The sequence below is a fragment of the Leiobunum rupestre genome, chromosome 5 (genome assembly GCF_980474605.1).
Source record: "Leiobunum rupestre chromosome 5, qqLeiRupe1.1.hap1, whole genome shotgun sequence".
In the NCBI taxonomy this organism is placed as follows: Eukaryota; Metazoa; Arthropoda; class Arachnida; order Opiliones; family Sclerosomatidae; genus Leiobunum; species Leiobunum rupestre.
The window spans coordinates 46,480,340-46,497,512 of NC_143388.1; positions in this window are offsets into that span (position 1 = coordinate 46,480,340).

Genomic DNA, 17,173 nt, shown 5'->3' on the forward strand with positions numbered 1-17,173 from the left:
CCATTAGAAGAAAGGACCACGAACTGACGGCAGAAGTTGTTTGGGTCGAGATCTCTTTAAACAAAAACCAGAATGTATTAAAACGTAATCATAATTTCGCCCACACAAGATCCTTTCAACCTATCCATGATTACTACACTGCAAATTTGAGGTACATTTAAAGAACACAATAAAAACATATTAAGATCACATACACTTCAGGAATGTTTGAAGAACACATACAAAGTGTCCTAAAAGTGCTCTAATCATGTTCTTAGCACTTTTCAACGTTCTTAAAACGTGCACATTATATGAACTTAAAATGTTCTTATCATCTAAAAGTGTGCTATTAAAGTGAACTTAATATGTTCTAAAAGTGTATGGTGCACTTAAATTCCCAATTTAAGAGCACCTAAAGTGTTCTACAGATGTTGTTTTGGGAAGTGTACTTAAAATGTTCCAGGAAAAATAAAAATCAATTTAAAGGGAATATAACTCGCAAAGCAATCTTTATGGAAGACCCTACAATTTTTCAAATTTCCCGTACAGTGGCGCCAAACATTTCTAAAGCCAAAGGCAAGATCGGCTAGAGCTGCAAATGTTGGTGTTCCACACCAAATACCTGAGGTTATATTCCCTTTAATGGAATCTTATTTTCATTTAATAACAAATAAAATAAAAATCAATTCATACCTGAAGGGTCAAATTCTACTAAAACAAAAAAACTACAACTGAAAGCCCAAACAGCCAACACACTAGAAACATACGAACACAATAACTGGAAACCACTAAAATAAAAATAAAATTTAAAATTTTTGAGCCAGTAATGTTAAATAACATCGTTAAAAACATAACATGCACTAGAATTTATTACATTAAAAGTACCCAACTTTGCAAGTTAAAATGTAAAAAATATTAATCTACATTTACAATATTCCTTATACGGTAGTTAATGTTAACTAAATGATGGAGTATTTTATATAAAAAATCACAATAAATATTGTTTTTTTAAACAGTGTAGAAACAATAAGTGTAAAATAAAAATTCACTTATTACCATTTTCAGTTTTTTATGGAGAGACAGAATTGGTGTATGCGTTGTAAATCCTGTGATGACAATATGCCTGAAGTTCATCCAAAAACAAAAACCTTAAGTTGGGTAAAACTTTAGATGATATTGCGTCAGTATTCAGAATATTAAATTTTTCATTTTAAATACTTCAAATTTAAACCACTGGCAGCTCTATTACATTATTTTTGTGTTTTGCACTAAAATTAGTTGAGAAATTGCATCTAGTTGGCAGTACTTGACCATTCGTAATGGTCAAGACCAAAAGAATCTAATACTGCTGCCAGTGGATAACAAAAAGTATAGGAAAAAACAATTCTGGTTTGTAATTGTCAAGTACTGCCACCAGGTTCTATTTCTCAACTATTCAAAGTGCGAAACACCAATGTAATCTAATACAGCTGCCAGTGGATGACAAAAAGTATAGGAAAAAAACAATTCTGGTTTTAATTGTCAAGTACTGCCACCAGGTACTATTTCTCAACTTTTCAAAGTGCGAAACACCAATATAATCTAATACAGCAGCCAGTGGATAACAAAAAGTATAGAAAAAAAAGATTCTGGTTTGTAATGGTCAAGTACTGCCACCAGGTGTTATTTCTCAACTATTAAAAGTGGGAAACACCAAAATAATCTAATTCAGCTGCCAGTGGATAACAAAAAGTATAGGAAAAAAACAATTCTGGTTTGTAATGGTCAAGTACTGCCACCAGGTGTTATTTCTCAACTATTAAAAGTGGGAAACACCAAAATAATCTAATTCAGCTGCCAGTGGATAACAAAAAGTATAGGAAAAAAACAATTCGGTTTGTAATGGTCAAGTACTGCCAGCAGGTGATATTTCTCAACTATTCAAAGTGCGAAACACCAAAATAATCTAATTCGCTGCTGCCAGTGGATAACAAAAAGTATAGGAAAAAACAATTCTGGTTTGTAATGGTCAAGTACTGCCACCTTTGTGTTTCTACTTAATCTTATATTGTGTTTTACATTTTAACATGTATTTTTAGATCACGAACTCTTCGACACTAAAAAATACCAAGAAAATGGTTTGACAGTCAGTAAAGTGTATTGAATCGTAGTTTTAAAATAAGCCCTTTTACTTGGCATCAGAAACTAATCTTAATTTTAAATTTGAACGCTTAATGTCAATTTATAAATCAACACTCACTCTCTACCATCAAATTTATCTCTAATAGACATCAAAAGATCGGCAGGGAGTCAATTATCTCCGATGTTTCTGATCCTGATTGGTTCAAAATTTACAACAAACAGGGAGTGCTCTTATCAACTAATTTATATTACAAAACCATCACCACGCAACTACTGGCGAGGACAAACACACTGCCTCTACCTTTGTAACATGAAGGTGAAGGTGGAACTCGCACTAGCCAATTAATTAAATAAATCAACATCATCACAAACAAAACTGGCCAGGAGACACATAAATGGCAATAACCTTTGCAATATGAAAGGAGAATGAATAACATCACTTAGCCAAATGCAGGACGTACATGGAGCGATGATATCTTTGCAACATGAAGGGGGAGCTAGCACTAGCCAAATTAAATATATCGACAGCTTCATTAAAGTGTATCAATATTATAAATAAAACTATTTTGCATACGATTCAGTGGTGGTATAGTATTACAGAATTAACATATAATTAAAAAATATCGTAACCGTTCCTGCGCTTTTAACAATATCGCATTATCTTTATCTTTATGCCTTAGTCAAACTTTTGTCTGTAAATAATTCTTAATTTAATTATTTAATATATCGATTGCTTTAACAAATTTGTTTTAATAAAATTAAATTTTTATTCTGAATTACGATCAAATATTTAAAAATTATAATCGTGTAAGTCTATTCACATTGTATTCAATTATCAGTCTCCAATTTAAAAAATTGCCGTAACTGATCTTACAAAACTAACAGATTTCAGTCTAAAACCAAATACCACAAAAAGAAAATTTAGCTGGTATCCAGTGTCTCGAAGTGATCAACCAATTTTGCGTTGAAGTTCAATCTGACATCAGCTAAGCATTGAAACAGGACACCAAATACTTTATTCCTGTCAAACAAATCGGAGCTATTAACTTTGAATTTTCCTATTTCTGTCGGGTGTTGGGATAATATAGACATGATTCCCACGACATGACATCCAGTATATTTTCACTTATTTATTTAAAACACCTTATATCAAGGCTTCATTTTTCAATCGTTTTCGGTATTTCGGAAGGTTGGAAGAAATATCCCGGGTCCCATTGTCAAAGATTAAATTTCAACTTAACGGCGCATGTGTGGAAAGTCCGTCAAATACCCTCTAGTATAATTAAAGAATTATACAGATTTAATTATTATTTGAGCTAAAATAATAAAACCATTGATACGAAACTTACTCAAAAATGCGGGTAAATTATTTATTAAGTTACGTAATTATGAAATCCTAAACCGGGTGTTACGGATAAGCATATCATAAATAAAGTGAAGTGTTCTCTTTAGTCATATTGAGTGTAAAACGTGTAATGAACATGGGTCACAAAATGTATTGCTTCTGAGTAATTGGCCCTCAAAACTCGGTCTCCAAAACGTCGAAAAAGGGGTAAATGTGCAGTTTCTATTATTCTCTGGACTCTATTGTTTCCTTTTACTAAGCATACATTTAGGGTTTTTTCTTCAAAAAGATAAGAAAACGATCACAAGTATCAAAAGTGAGATATTGAATTAGAATAAGTAGGATAAGTGTGTAAATAAAGTTTTTTAAATTTTAAATATTTTTAAAGTAAATGATTTTCTACTTACCTCGTGCAGCTGCAGAAATATTTTCACCTTGGGAGTGATGAGAACTCACCGACGCTACTGGCGAATTATGATTCAATCTTGGAAATCTGCGGGGTTGGGGGGTTGGTGGATTTTTTCGGGAACTGAATATGGAGGAGCCATTAATGAAAAAACTGCGGGACTTTGATCTAAAGCAGCTAATACTGCATCCATTTCTTCAATTATCTGTTGTTAAAACCAAGAAATGTTAGCATGAAATGTATTCATGACCGAATACTTACCCCAAAACCAGCTTCTGGAACTTCATAGTGGCCAAATGTACCCCCTAGGTCAATCACCTTTAACAAACGCAGCTCAAACAACGAGAGCTGCGCTGCGTTTGCTACACCTTCTTCAGTTGCCTTAGCAATCTGCTTTACCGGGAAGTCGGGGTCCGGCTCTTGTAACCCATAAGGGCAGTGGCGCACTGGGAGATGTTAGCTCTGATCAAATGGTCCTATCTCCACCTCCGACTTCGGTCAGGTTTGGGCTGGAAACTGAGCTTCGGCTCAGGCTAACGGAGAGGGTCCGTGCAAACTGGCCGCCTCGGCGGATTGGGTAGCCTGCTGTGGGGCGGCGGGCCTCCGTATGAGGGCACGGCAGTCCTGTTTCCCGCCCTTTTGGAGCCACACCAGGATCTCCGGTGCCAGCTGTGCCGGGTTACTTGGGCTGCTGTGTGCTCGTCGTTCCCCTTTAGGAGCTCTCTCCAAAGGGTTTGACTCTTTACCTACGTAGGTAGGGTGTCGGCTGGAGTTGCTACATCATCCACTCGTAATCCCACTGCTGTGTGCGAAGTGGGAATTGGTCCACCCATTGCTGCACCTTCTGCTGGGTTAAGTGGCTTGCGTCAAAGGTGCGACCATCAGTAGTAGGGTACTGCTACCCATGCTGGATTTGTAACCTGTCCGGGCTAGGTGGATGCTGGCTTAGGGCACTATGATGATAGGCCTACGGTGGTATGGTCTCTGTTACTAGGTACACCGGGCTATAAATTCTGACACACTGCCTTAGCAATCTTTATTGCCTTAGCTCTAGTTTGGGACTTCCAGTCCCCCAAACTCAGGAATATTTATGTATAAGTAATAGAAGTAACAGTATTTCTATTCCAAAAAAATTACTTTCTTCCATTGCTTCACATCTTCTGAAGCACCTCCACCACAAGCATTAAGCCTTTGGACAAGACTTATCCACATCGCGGTGTACACCTCGTTTGTAAAGTTTGCATCAAACTAACGGCTAACGAAACGTTCATTAGCCTCCATGTATTCTAAGATTAAAACCTTTTGATCTCCGGAGAATTTAAAAAAAATGTAAAGCAAGTCAAATTCGCTATTAATCTAGAAAGAACGCAAAAATGAACGATAAATCAAAAGCTCGAATCTTATTGGCCCGTTAGAGGAGTCAGTCACCGGATGTAGACGTCAAAAATAACTTGGCGGTATTTATAATTTTACGACATCTGCGATAACGACAGGGGGACAAGAATAGGGTTTTCCTTCGATGTCGTTATTCGGTATTTCGTTATGGCAAAGTGATAAGGCGGAGGCGATATTTCGTAACCAAGACAAGAATAGGCCCCCAGAGGAGTCAAACGTCACGCGAGTTACGACAATCGTTTAGTCACACCAACAGCAATATAGTCGTATGGTTAGTCACCATTTAACGGTTATAGTTAGTGTAGGGAGTTGTTGGCTCACGTGGCATGATGACTTGGACCTAAGGTTGTGCCTTCGGTATTAGCCTAGCTGATTCAGGGTTGGCACAATTTTGCCAAGGGTGGAAAAAACTAGATTTTTCCGCGGTTTTTCCCACCTATTGTTTTCCTGTTAAAAACCGTGTGGAAAATCGTACTTCCATGGTTTATTCCACCTCTAGTGGCAAAATTCAATAAAAAATAAAAGCAGTATATTCTTCTGGCCTTTTTCATATCTCCTATTTGCCAGGCCAAATGTCACTTAATAGATATATCAATGAGTAATTTAGCATGAAAAGAGATTTTTCCACTTTTTTTCCGGTTTTTACCAGTTTTTCCCATATGTCCCGGCAAAAACCTGTCAGATTTAAGGAAAGCTTTAAATAAAAATAATACATCAAGGCAGAAGGAGTTGCGCCACAAGTTGGGATCAAACCCGGCTCCTCTTGCTCCGAGGCGAAAGTGCTAACCACTCCTCCACCACCCAGGAGGGAGCTTTTGGCAATAATCATGAGTATCATGGGTTAAGCTCACGAATGGATCAACTCTTACCTAAATCTTCGAACCATTCAAACTAAGATTAAAAATAATCACTCCGGACAAAGATACGTCTACCAGGGGGTCCCACAGGGCTCTATACTATCGCCTTTACCCATTAATATTTTTGTGAATGACGATTACGACACTATTTGTTTAAATGGTGGTCCGATCTTGGATAACTTAATACTAGACACCAATAGCATTCTCAGGAAAATTTATAATTAGCTGGAATTTAATATTTTAAATCTACTTAAAGAGAAAACTGTATATATGGTCTTTGCGAGCATTAACAAAAGTGATAGTTTCATTCTGTTGTTGTAACGCATCTAAGAATTGCAGCATAGTCTCAGCGCCTCTAAAGGTTACGATTTTACTGGTTTTGCGTCCGAACCCACGATGCAATAGGCTTTGTCGGTTTCAAACGAAAATGACACGCAGCGCCTCTCGTGGCGAGCTCGCGCGTAACTTGGTTAAATGTTTTTCCCCGCCCCATTTAAATTATTGTAAAGTTGGCGATAATTTAACGTTAATTAACCTACCAAATGACATAAGAAATATTCCACTGACAATTTTATATGAACTTAAATATAATATAAAATAGTCTTCAAAAATCGTTTATTGCTTTATAACATTCAAAAATAATATTTTTATCACGCCATGTACATAATCGAACAGCTGCTCGTCTAGGCATGTGTTTACATTATTAAGTTAATGGTCTAGGTAAAGTTTGCGTTGTCAACGCGTGTATTACAAAGCAAAATGAGATTTTAGAAAGTAGGTTGTAATTCTAATCATCAGCTAAGCTAATACCCAAGGCACCACCTTAGGCCTAAGTCATCATGCGACTTTTGAAGCCATTAGTTCAGGTGGCCGGGTTACAATGCGTAGGAGGGTGGTGACAAGCCCTGCATGCCACGCATATTAATATTTTTCGCGAATTTTGTCATCAGTGAATTATAAATATGACTTGAAATAAGTTTCAAGGTTTATTTAAAAACTAGGTTCATAACATTTCATCCATTGGTTCGTTCACGAAATTTTAAGGCGGTTACTCTTGGTGTATTTTTCTCAACGGACCTTGACTCTTGCCCAGTCTTAAGCCTCGGTTTAACCATGGAGAAAGGTAGAGGAGATGTTTTGAACGCCCACGGAGATCAGCACCCGTAATACCTCACTCCCACTAGTGGGAGAGAATGGGGGGATGAAAAAAGGGGCATCCTGGTAAAACTTAATAGCGTGGCGCCCTCTCTGGCGGACCAAAAACGCAATCGAAGCTATATTGTTCTCAACACGTGTTTCGAATGTTTAGGTTTTTCACTCTTTTTTTATTATTAAGTAGTTTTTTAAATAGGGAAAATATGGAGCTAAATGACCATAACTATAGCAAAAAACAGATTTTAAAGAAACCAACTAAAGTGCAGCAAAGAAAAATCGAAACAGGTAAGAATAAGAATAATTACTACTTATAGTTGGTGTAATTTTAATTTATAACAATTTATTGTATTTCTAGGTATTGGTTTTGATTAAATATTTTTGAAAGAAAACTTAAGCAATATTCTTAGTAACGCTTCTATATTGTATAAGGTTTCTAACGTTGGGAGATCAAAACAAGTTATTGTAAGTATTTAAGATGTAAAAGGACTCGTCGGGGCTCCAAACTATGGCATAAAATTCCTAGCAGATTAAAGTGTATAATTTTTTTAGTGTTATATAATCTAGTGTCAATTTTTAATATTGGTTATTATGATTCAATGACAGGATGCGTTAGAAGAAATTAGGGAAACAAAAATTACAGCAATTTCTGAAGAGGCTTTTGATTTTTTATCGGTTTTTGTCGATAGTGATACTGGGCTTTGGGATAAGGCTAATTACACAGCAAAAAGGCACAATCTTCTAACAAGTGAAGAATTTAGGGAAGAATTAAAAAAATCATTTGCTAAAATAGAGCCATTTAAGCATCTTCAGTCCAAGGACCAAAATGTTATAACAATTTTTGGCCAGCGAGTTTTCAACGAATTGAATACCAATTATTTGGAAAAGAAAAGGTGAAAGTGTTTAGTGTTCCTCAAATTAATACCAAGATTTTGAAGACTAAGAGCTCCGAATTGAACCAAGATGAAATAAAAAACAAGGAAAATAAAACAATTCACCAAGTAGCAGGGTACACTATAAATCAATTAATTGGGCTGTATGAATGCCCAAGATTTCGGAACAAGGCTCTTGTAAGGAAAAGTGAAGCCAACCAAAAATTTAACGAATGGACTATTAAGCAGGATAGAGGGGGCTCACTATATCTATCTGAAATAGCCTTTGACTTTTTCCATCATGCATGTAGTAAGATTGTCCCTTTTGTAAAATCTGATACCCCTTTGAAAGATAATGAAACCCGAAAATCTAAAATTATTAAAGCTCTTGAGGAAGATGTTTTAATAGTTTATAGAAACGTGGGAAAACCTATGGGGAGGAGATCCAATGGAAAATTCCAATTCAGCTTTGAGAAAATGCTTTGGAATTCTAATCAACTGTTATTTAAAGGGCTTCACAAGAATAGTTAAAAACGCCGTTCAAGTTTCAAAACAAGACACTTTAACAAGTAGTGGTATAAGAAAAGAACTGAAAGTTCTAACTCAGAAAAAAACAAATAAGAATAACGACAGTTTAAAAAAATATTTATTTTGACTTACGACACATCTTTCTTATCGTGGAATGCAGCACGCACTTATTTTCTCCTTTCTGCCCTTTTTGATTTGGTTGCAGTGCAGTTTCCATTTTTAACTTTTGGTATCAAAGATTTCATAAGTTTGAGTCTTTTTGCCCCTTGCCCATATTGACTAACTGTCGGGTTTTCTCCTGAGCCACAAGATCCCCTCTGTCTGCTAAAATAATTTTCAACTAAATCTTGATTTAATTTTGCAGTTAGTACATAGGGAGCTCCTTTTTTCAGCAAAAACTTGATAATATCAATAGTTGCATAAACTGAAATAGAATATCAATATTTTAGAATAAAAAAAATGGAAATTCTCAATAGTTTAAACTAAATTGAATTCTTATTATTAAAAATACGCACCAGTTATTCGTATACCTTCCAGAGTCTCCCTACTGAGAATCATTTTAGATTTGTCAAAATCATCATATACTTCTAATTGATTTACTTCAGCTTCCCATTCAGTTAAATATCCAAGAAAATCATATTCCAGCCACTAAAAAGTATTATCGGTTATGTAAAATCTAAGAATCTATCCTTAACCATTATAATATAATAACACCATTCCTGGGATATTATAGATTTTATTTAATTATTACCGTAAAACGCCAATCGTCTAAACTTTTGAATGGCTCCAATGCTGGCTTCTTCTTTGTAAAGAATGCGAAGGTATTTGAAATATTTAAAATGTCAAAAAGTATCAAATAGCCTCAAAACTTTACGGTCTCTATAGCCTCATCTCCAATCAACTCTTCAACAGCGTTAGCAGTGGTTGAACTTAGAACTTGCGTTGCGAGCTTTACCCTCATGCAGCTATGTGCATTGGGATAAACATGGTTATATGTCAACTTCGCTGCCAACCTTAGTAAGGATTTTGAATCAATTTCATAGGTACGTTCTATACATGTATGTTTCCATAAAAGAAGCTGTCCATTTTTTTTTAAGTCTAATTGGACGAACTGTACCATCCTTGAGTTTCTTCATTTTTCCACTGTTATTAAGTCCAGTCTTTGCAGTCTTAATATTGTGGCATATGTCAGAAACGAAGTAAAGTGGATCCCCATCACTAAATGGATTCTTCGTTCTGTAACCCACTTTATGATTGTTTAAGTTCTTTTGAAATTCCGTACAAATTTTTATGAGTTTCATGTTTGAAGAAGCTTTGTCACATATAACAGCGAGAATTTTAAATCCAGCTTCCTGTAGGTATTCTATGCTCTCCCAAATTATTGAGTATAAATCTTCTGCACGAATATTTCCACAAGGAAAAAAATACATACGGATATTTAAAATTAGTGGTTAGCCCTCTGACCATTAATTGAAGCACATGATTAGCTAAAGTCATGTTTCCATCATTTGAGTTTCCCTTAATGTTGTTTTTTAATTCAGCAACTTTATTTCTGAAATGGTTAAGGTTGGTGGCCCCAATTAGTTGGCCGGTACTGCTGTTGAATACTAAATCTTGTTTAATTTGGATTTCATACAGGATTAGGGTGAAATACTTTTGGTGTTCTTGTAAAGTGTCTACATCAATTTTTTGTCTCATTTCTAAGAGAGTAGCATCGTTACATCCACTGGTTGTAGTAAAATCCACCGAGTAATTATAAAGAGTTCTTTGGGATGGTAATTGAAATGCTTGACGTATAGTTTCATACGTGCTCGGAGATTTAGCCTTTATAGAAATACACCATTGCACTATTGCTGGATGCCATTTCCTTGGCCTGGATTTCTTGGTGTTAAGTAATTTCAATGGCTCTCTCATCAATAGCTTTTGAAAGACTAATTTGCTTTGGAAAGGATTTTTAGCAATAATTTCTTAAAAATCATGACTATCTTCTTCCGTCATGAAAAATCCATCGTTTTTAAAGCAATTCTTCACTTTTAATTTCAATAGCTTATTAGTTTTCTTCAAAGCTTTGTTTTTTTTATTTACAATATCTAACTGCTCTTTAATTTGACCCTTGGTCATGTAACGTAAATTAGTACTTTTTTCAAAATTGGTCTTTTCTCTCCTTTTACGATTTTGCAAAACTATCTTCGTTAAACGACAAGACTGGCAGATTCTTGAAAATTGCCCAAAAAATAATTTACTACATTTCTTGGATCGAATTGATTGGCTAGATGTGCAAATATATGCAGATTTTAAATGTTTATCCTTAAAATGTTCAAGCAATTCTCCAGTAATGCCATAGCAGGGTTGCCAATTTTCAATTTCAACTCTTTCATACATGAAACTGTACTAGTAAAGTCAACAGAACTTATTGAAAATAGTTTATGATCAGCAGAAATGAATTGGTTGCCAAAATAAACACTTGGGATTAGAGACGGTTTAATTTCAACCATAAGTAAATGGTTATCCCCACTTATTCTAAGCTTAAGGCATGTTATGTAATACGAATGTAATTCTGACTCTTTAATAACTTCAATAAACCAATCGCAGCTTTCTAAATTTTCTAATTGGTAATTCAAAAATTATCTCGCTAGGTTTTTGAGGGAATACATTTCTATAGATCGATTGGGCAAACGATATTCCAAATCAACAGTTGACCCGGCTATTAGGCATGCTTTAACGGTACTCGGTGTCATTCCAATATTATCTGCTACTGAAGCTGGATCATTTTGTAAAAATTGCGTTGTTTTACTAGTGACTGGGGTTTCAGTAATATATATATCTTGTTTGGCTCCCAAAACAAAACTTTGGCAAAGTTCCACGTTTTCCATTGCTACAACAGTTTCAGGTGTTGAAATTAGAAGATCAGTACTTTTTGTTGTGACTGGGTTCCATTGATATACAAATCTTGGTTGGTATCTAAAGCTGAATTTTGGCAAAGTTGCAAGGTTTCAATTGGCTCAACATTTTTCAATGTTGAGTTTAGAAGTGTACATTCCTTGTAGTTAGTCTGTCCAGAAACTAAGTATTGAACGGGTGACTGACTTCTGCATTCTTGGGCTCCATGCGAATAAACCTGATCCATAACAATAGCAGAGTCATTATAAATGTTTTTTTATTTTTATTCTAGTAAAAATATTAATATTTACCTCGTGGATGTCTTTAGTTGGATCAGGATGATCTTCTGTGGGTCCATCACCACCCAAAAAATGTTTTGAGCATACATAGTGATGTGATTTCACATCATAATGAGTTTTTATGTCTGCTCTGTTAATTGCTTCAACCCACTTCAAACACTTTATAAGTTTTTCTTTGGTTTTCGTACTGGATAAAATTTTATTTTCTGATTACGAGATTGGGGAGCTGTATTGTAATGTCTACATGTTTTATATACACAATATTTTCCATTTTAAGCTAACGTTACTTAAATTATAATCTGAAAAGTAAAAACCTCACTACATGATCGATTCTCAATGCTTCTAATGATCTCGGTAGCCTAAGAAACCACGCCGCTACGACTCATTTTTTTTCGAAAAAGACAGATGGTGACGCCGCTACGGCTTCCTCACTCTAGATGGCGCGAACTAACGAAATCACCCACGTGACTGAAATTTACCAGGATGCGGTCCCCACGTTTTCAACCCACCCCCTACGCCCGTTTGTGGGAGTATCAAATCACGAGCCGGGATAGCGATTCGTACGACAAAACATCTCCTCTACCTTTCTCCATGGTTTAACCTACCGCGTATTTGGAAACGGAAAAACCCGATTACTATCGTTAAATGATGGCGAACGATAAGTGTAATACGAAACCAATAACAAAATACGTGGGATTTTTGGCGTTAAATGGACTTAGAAATATCTACAGCCGAAAAAACCAAATCTTAAATTGGTCAATTAGCCGACACTCTCTACAAGCCAATGAATGTAAAATAATCACGTGTAAAGTAATAATAAGTTGATTGATACGCGCTGCTTTACATTAGCGACCCATATATTATACGAGGCATTAAAAATCTAAGAAATTATCCATAAATGAGGTCCCTGGAGGAAAAGTGATCCAAACCATCGCGGCCAAAAGGGCCGAACATTTCGATTGCCAGGGGCTGAAAGGAATAACGATCCTCCAGGCCAGATAATTTGGCCTTCTTTAATTCAGCCTAGGTAGCGGCCCAGAGGGAAGCTAAAGAAGATAAAGCAAAATAAAATGCTGCGAGTGGGTCTGTGCAGGTGAAATCCCACACCAGTGACTTTCCACCCGACATAGGCACCAGGGACAGGCCGTCAGAACGTTTCCCATCGTTGCGATAAAGCAATTGAAACTCGAGTACTGAAGGAACACCCGAGCAAACAAGTACTTGTTTTAAAATATCATTGCAAGCCGGCTCGAGCTTTTCTAACAGCTTAAATCGTGGGTTCCAAATGAATCCACGTGACTCCCGCAGCAACAAGATGCGAGCACTCGGAGGCCAACAACAATGCGGAAGGAGTCATCGTCTAGGAGCGTGCCCAAACACGACGACGGGAGAGCTTTAGCCAAGCACCGGATTCCTTAAAACAGTACTCACTGCAAGTAATCGGGATTTTTATAGCGAAGCTGCAGAGTCGAACATCGACTAAAAATTAATATAAGTTTTATCACGACTTGATCTAAATAAAAGCTAAAAAATGATCTGGGTGTAAAGACCTTAAAATCCCAGCTAGTGAAAACTAAATTTATTGTATACTTATTTAACGTAATTTCAAAAAAAGACTTTCGGAACATAAAGGTCACCTAAACCGAGGGGAGTGGAACAAATCTGCGGTAGCCTATCATAGTAAAAAAACAGGTCACGTGATCGATTTTAACAAATACATTTAATCAACGCAATACTCGTGAAAGTATGGAGATTATGAAACGGAAAAATAACTTGATGAACTTTGACGACGGTCTTTATCTTAATTCTGCGTGGAAATCAATTTTTAAGAATCCCCCCCCCCCCTTTTTATATTGTTTGTATAAATGTTGTTGCCGCGACACAACTTTTGTTATTCCTGATGATGGCACCAACACTGCCGAAACTGGTCGTTTTAATATTATGTTAATAAAAGATTTTTTTTAAACTTACGCAATAATTCGTGTACTTGTACTTCTTTGTTATTCAACAGCGTAAGGCTGGAACCAAACCAAACGTTAATTAAGCATTAGATGACTAATTTTCATTAAAATTCTGGATTAATCAACAGATAATCATTTTCTTTCCTCACAAATTCAATTATTCAAAATTATCACAATTACCAAACTTCGAGTTCATCTCCCTGGTTCGAATGAGTTCTGCTTTCTCTGGACAGGGTGTTTTTGCAATGTTTTTCTTATTTGTGAGGTCAGAAGGATTAGGTGGGAACATATCCTTGACGTTACGATTTATTTATCCTGATAAGGTTAGATCCATCATTTCTTTTGTGTGTTTGTGTGTTTTAGGTACTTTAACATATACAAAGTTCAATAATTTTCACTTAATAAATTTGATGAACAATTTATTCATATTCATCCCTAGCTGTATTCATGTAATTTAGGTATGTAAATGTCACTGAACACAATTATAATACCTGACAGAAATGCTGTGGCATCGCCAGGGGTTTCAATGGGGGGGGGGTGTCAATTTAGTATAGTCAAGGTAGGCCCAGGGGGTTGACATTGAACCCTCCTTGTCTACGCCACTGCAGAGCGTTATCGTGGAGCACGACCAAAAAAATAAAAAGGCAATATCGTGCCTTCATCCGAATTTCGACCCGGCATAACTGCGAATAATTTTGGTTGTCGTTTGACGTCAGGCCAGTGGCCTACCTCGGAAGGACCGTGGACTAATTAATGTACTTTGCACATTAAAACAAACGTTTTACAAATTGAGCCAGTCCCACGTGTTTTTCAGCTGCTGAGTTACATTTGTATTTTCCCTCCCCTCACCCCTTTTCCTTCTTCCCCGGTTATCATTAGTTAGTTAGTTCCTAACTCCGCCGCCAGAGCGCACATTTAACAATCGCCCGAAGCAAATATTCCTGTGCGAAGTACATTAATTAGTCCATGGAAGGACTAGTACGAGTTGGTATTTGCCCTTGCCCTTCTGGTCGCGTGGTTTTTAAACCGTCGCTGCAAGAAATAGCTCTTAAATTTATACAAACGCCGCCGCCGCCGTTATATTTTGGGTCAAACGCCGCCGCCAACCCATATCAGATCGGCGCAGGCCAAGGTTTGATTATTCCTCGTTTCGGTTTGTCTCTCCGTCTGAAAATTTGAGAGCTCCTCTAGTTGCAGTCGCGTGTGACGTATAATTATACATATTCAAAATTCACATTAACAATTAACTAGAACTTTAATTACCAATTTTATATTACACCTTAAATTTAAAATTTTAACATTACCAGAAATCTATATATTCCTGTTACTTTAGTCAATTTTAAATTTGTACATATTTAAACTTTAAATAACACGCTACTAATACTTTATCACTTTCTTTATACTATATTTCATTTCTTGTTCTTTTGAAGGAATGGCAGTGGGTATTCAGAGCCTCTTTGTATTGGGTTCATCAATTCTACTCTCAGATCTCTTGGATAATCTTCTTCATAGAAATGTTCTGAGCAAATCCTTGCATATTTCACATTTATTTTGTCTTGGGAACGTACGCAAGCGGTTATCCATTTTTGCCTTATAATTATTTGAGATGGGAATCGATGGTATGACAAATTCTTCTTTCGGGTGCCAATTAAGGAATTATTGCACCCGAGAACCGAGCATTTTAATCCGTGCATTACTGTATTATGGTGAGTTCATGACAACTTGACAAACCTTTATTACAAAATTCAAAATAACCGCCTTTAAAAAATTAAAAGTTAAGCCTCGGCTATAAAATTCATGGTTTAAAATAGTCAAAAATACTATTATTATATAACTATACCATTTAACACTAGTGAAAATGTAATACTATAATGGATCTAATTTATGGGTAAACGATTAATGCTTACCTGAATTTTAATCCACAAAGGAATTTTATAAAATGGCAGACGCGGCCTGCCAGCCGAAGAGGAACGTTTACAGTCAGCTCTCCCGCTCGGCTGTCTTCCCACCGCGTAGTTTTTGAGTTACGCGACTCCTGTTTATTTTCGTTGTAGATTGTTCGCTGGGATCCAGCTACGTCACACACCGGGAAAACACCGTGTTTTCCCCCCGTTTTCTTCTCAGCAGATATCTCTATTCCCGACCCCGCGGTATACGCTAACCTTATAATACACAGTATTTTTACCAACCTTGGGCGCAGGCCTCTAACCATGGCTTGCTTCTAGCAGAAGGATCAAGGTCTTCATGTTGGCATGCTCCTGTAGGCCATTCATGTACATTCTGTACATGGTTTAGATGAGAGAGCCAAAGCAACTATAATTATTAAAATAAATTAATATAATTTAAGTACGCTAATTGAAAAACTGATTCTTACTCTCATTTTATTTGCTTTTTAGTCGCAGTTTTTGGCACACCACCAGAAGTGAGTCACAATATCGTAAATCCAGTCATGGAGGTTACCACACCCTTTTTCTTTGCTGATCTAAAAAAAGAAATTATTAATAATTAAAGGGAAGTATGTAACAAATATTTTTACATACAGCAGCGAGCCTTTTTCTTAAGAGTTTTGCCACATGCCAAATGTCATGAAAGTGTTGAATTTGTGGGAATTCTTATTCTAAAAAATAATTAATTTTTAATATCCAAAGTCAAGTTATGAAAATGTGTAATATACTCATTATGTATTTAACTTGCATGTGACCATCCGTGACTACTTAATTTCGGATGAAAAATCGGTTCCATATTTGGACCTAGGGGCTAACCACTTCTTTAAATTTTGTACACCGATTACGCCGGATTACACTTAGATTAGCACTGCCAAAGGCAGGGACTTCAAAGAGTACTCGTAATCCCATTAGTACGGCTCTGTACACCGATTACGCGGAGTGCCAAGCCCCTCGATTTGAACTTTTATCATCGGTTAATCGGGAATCCGCAAATTTGATAGCAATTATTTTTTTCGTCTTCAAATCGATAGCAGTGCACGAGCAATGTTTTGATGAGAAACCTGGACCAATAATTAATTAATTTATTTATATTTAGAGATAATGTTTATATTTCTGCGAGTTTTACATTTCCTTCCCCCCTTTGTTCATTCCCCTTGTACCATAGCTATAATATTCTCGATGACGGTTTTCTTTATACGAATTTCCGTTCCTATATGATGTTAGGCTTAGCGCATTTTTATGAGTTCGAAATTAAACCGTCGTTCCTTATTTTAAAACAATTCTTTATTAACTACTTTTAAAACGTGGCGCGCGCTTACAGATGCCGCGTGTGCTTATTTATCTTTTTAAAATATATAGATTTTTGAGGATATTACAATAGCGTGTCACGACTAACGGAATATAAACATTATCTCTAAATATAAATAAATTA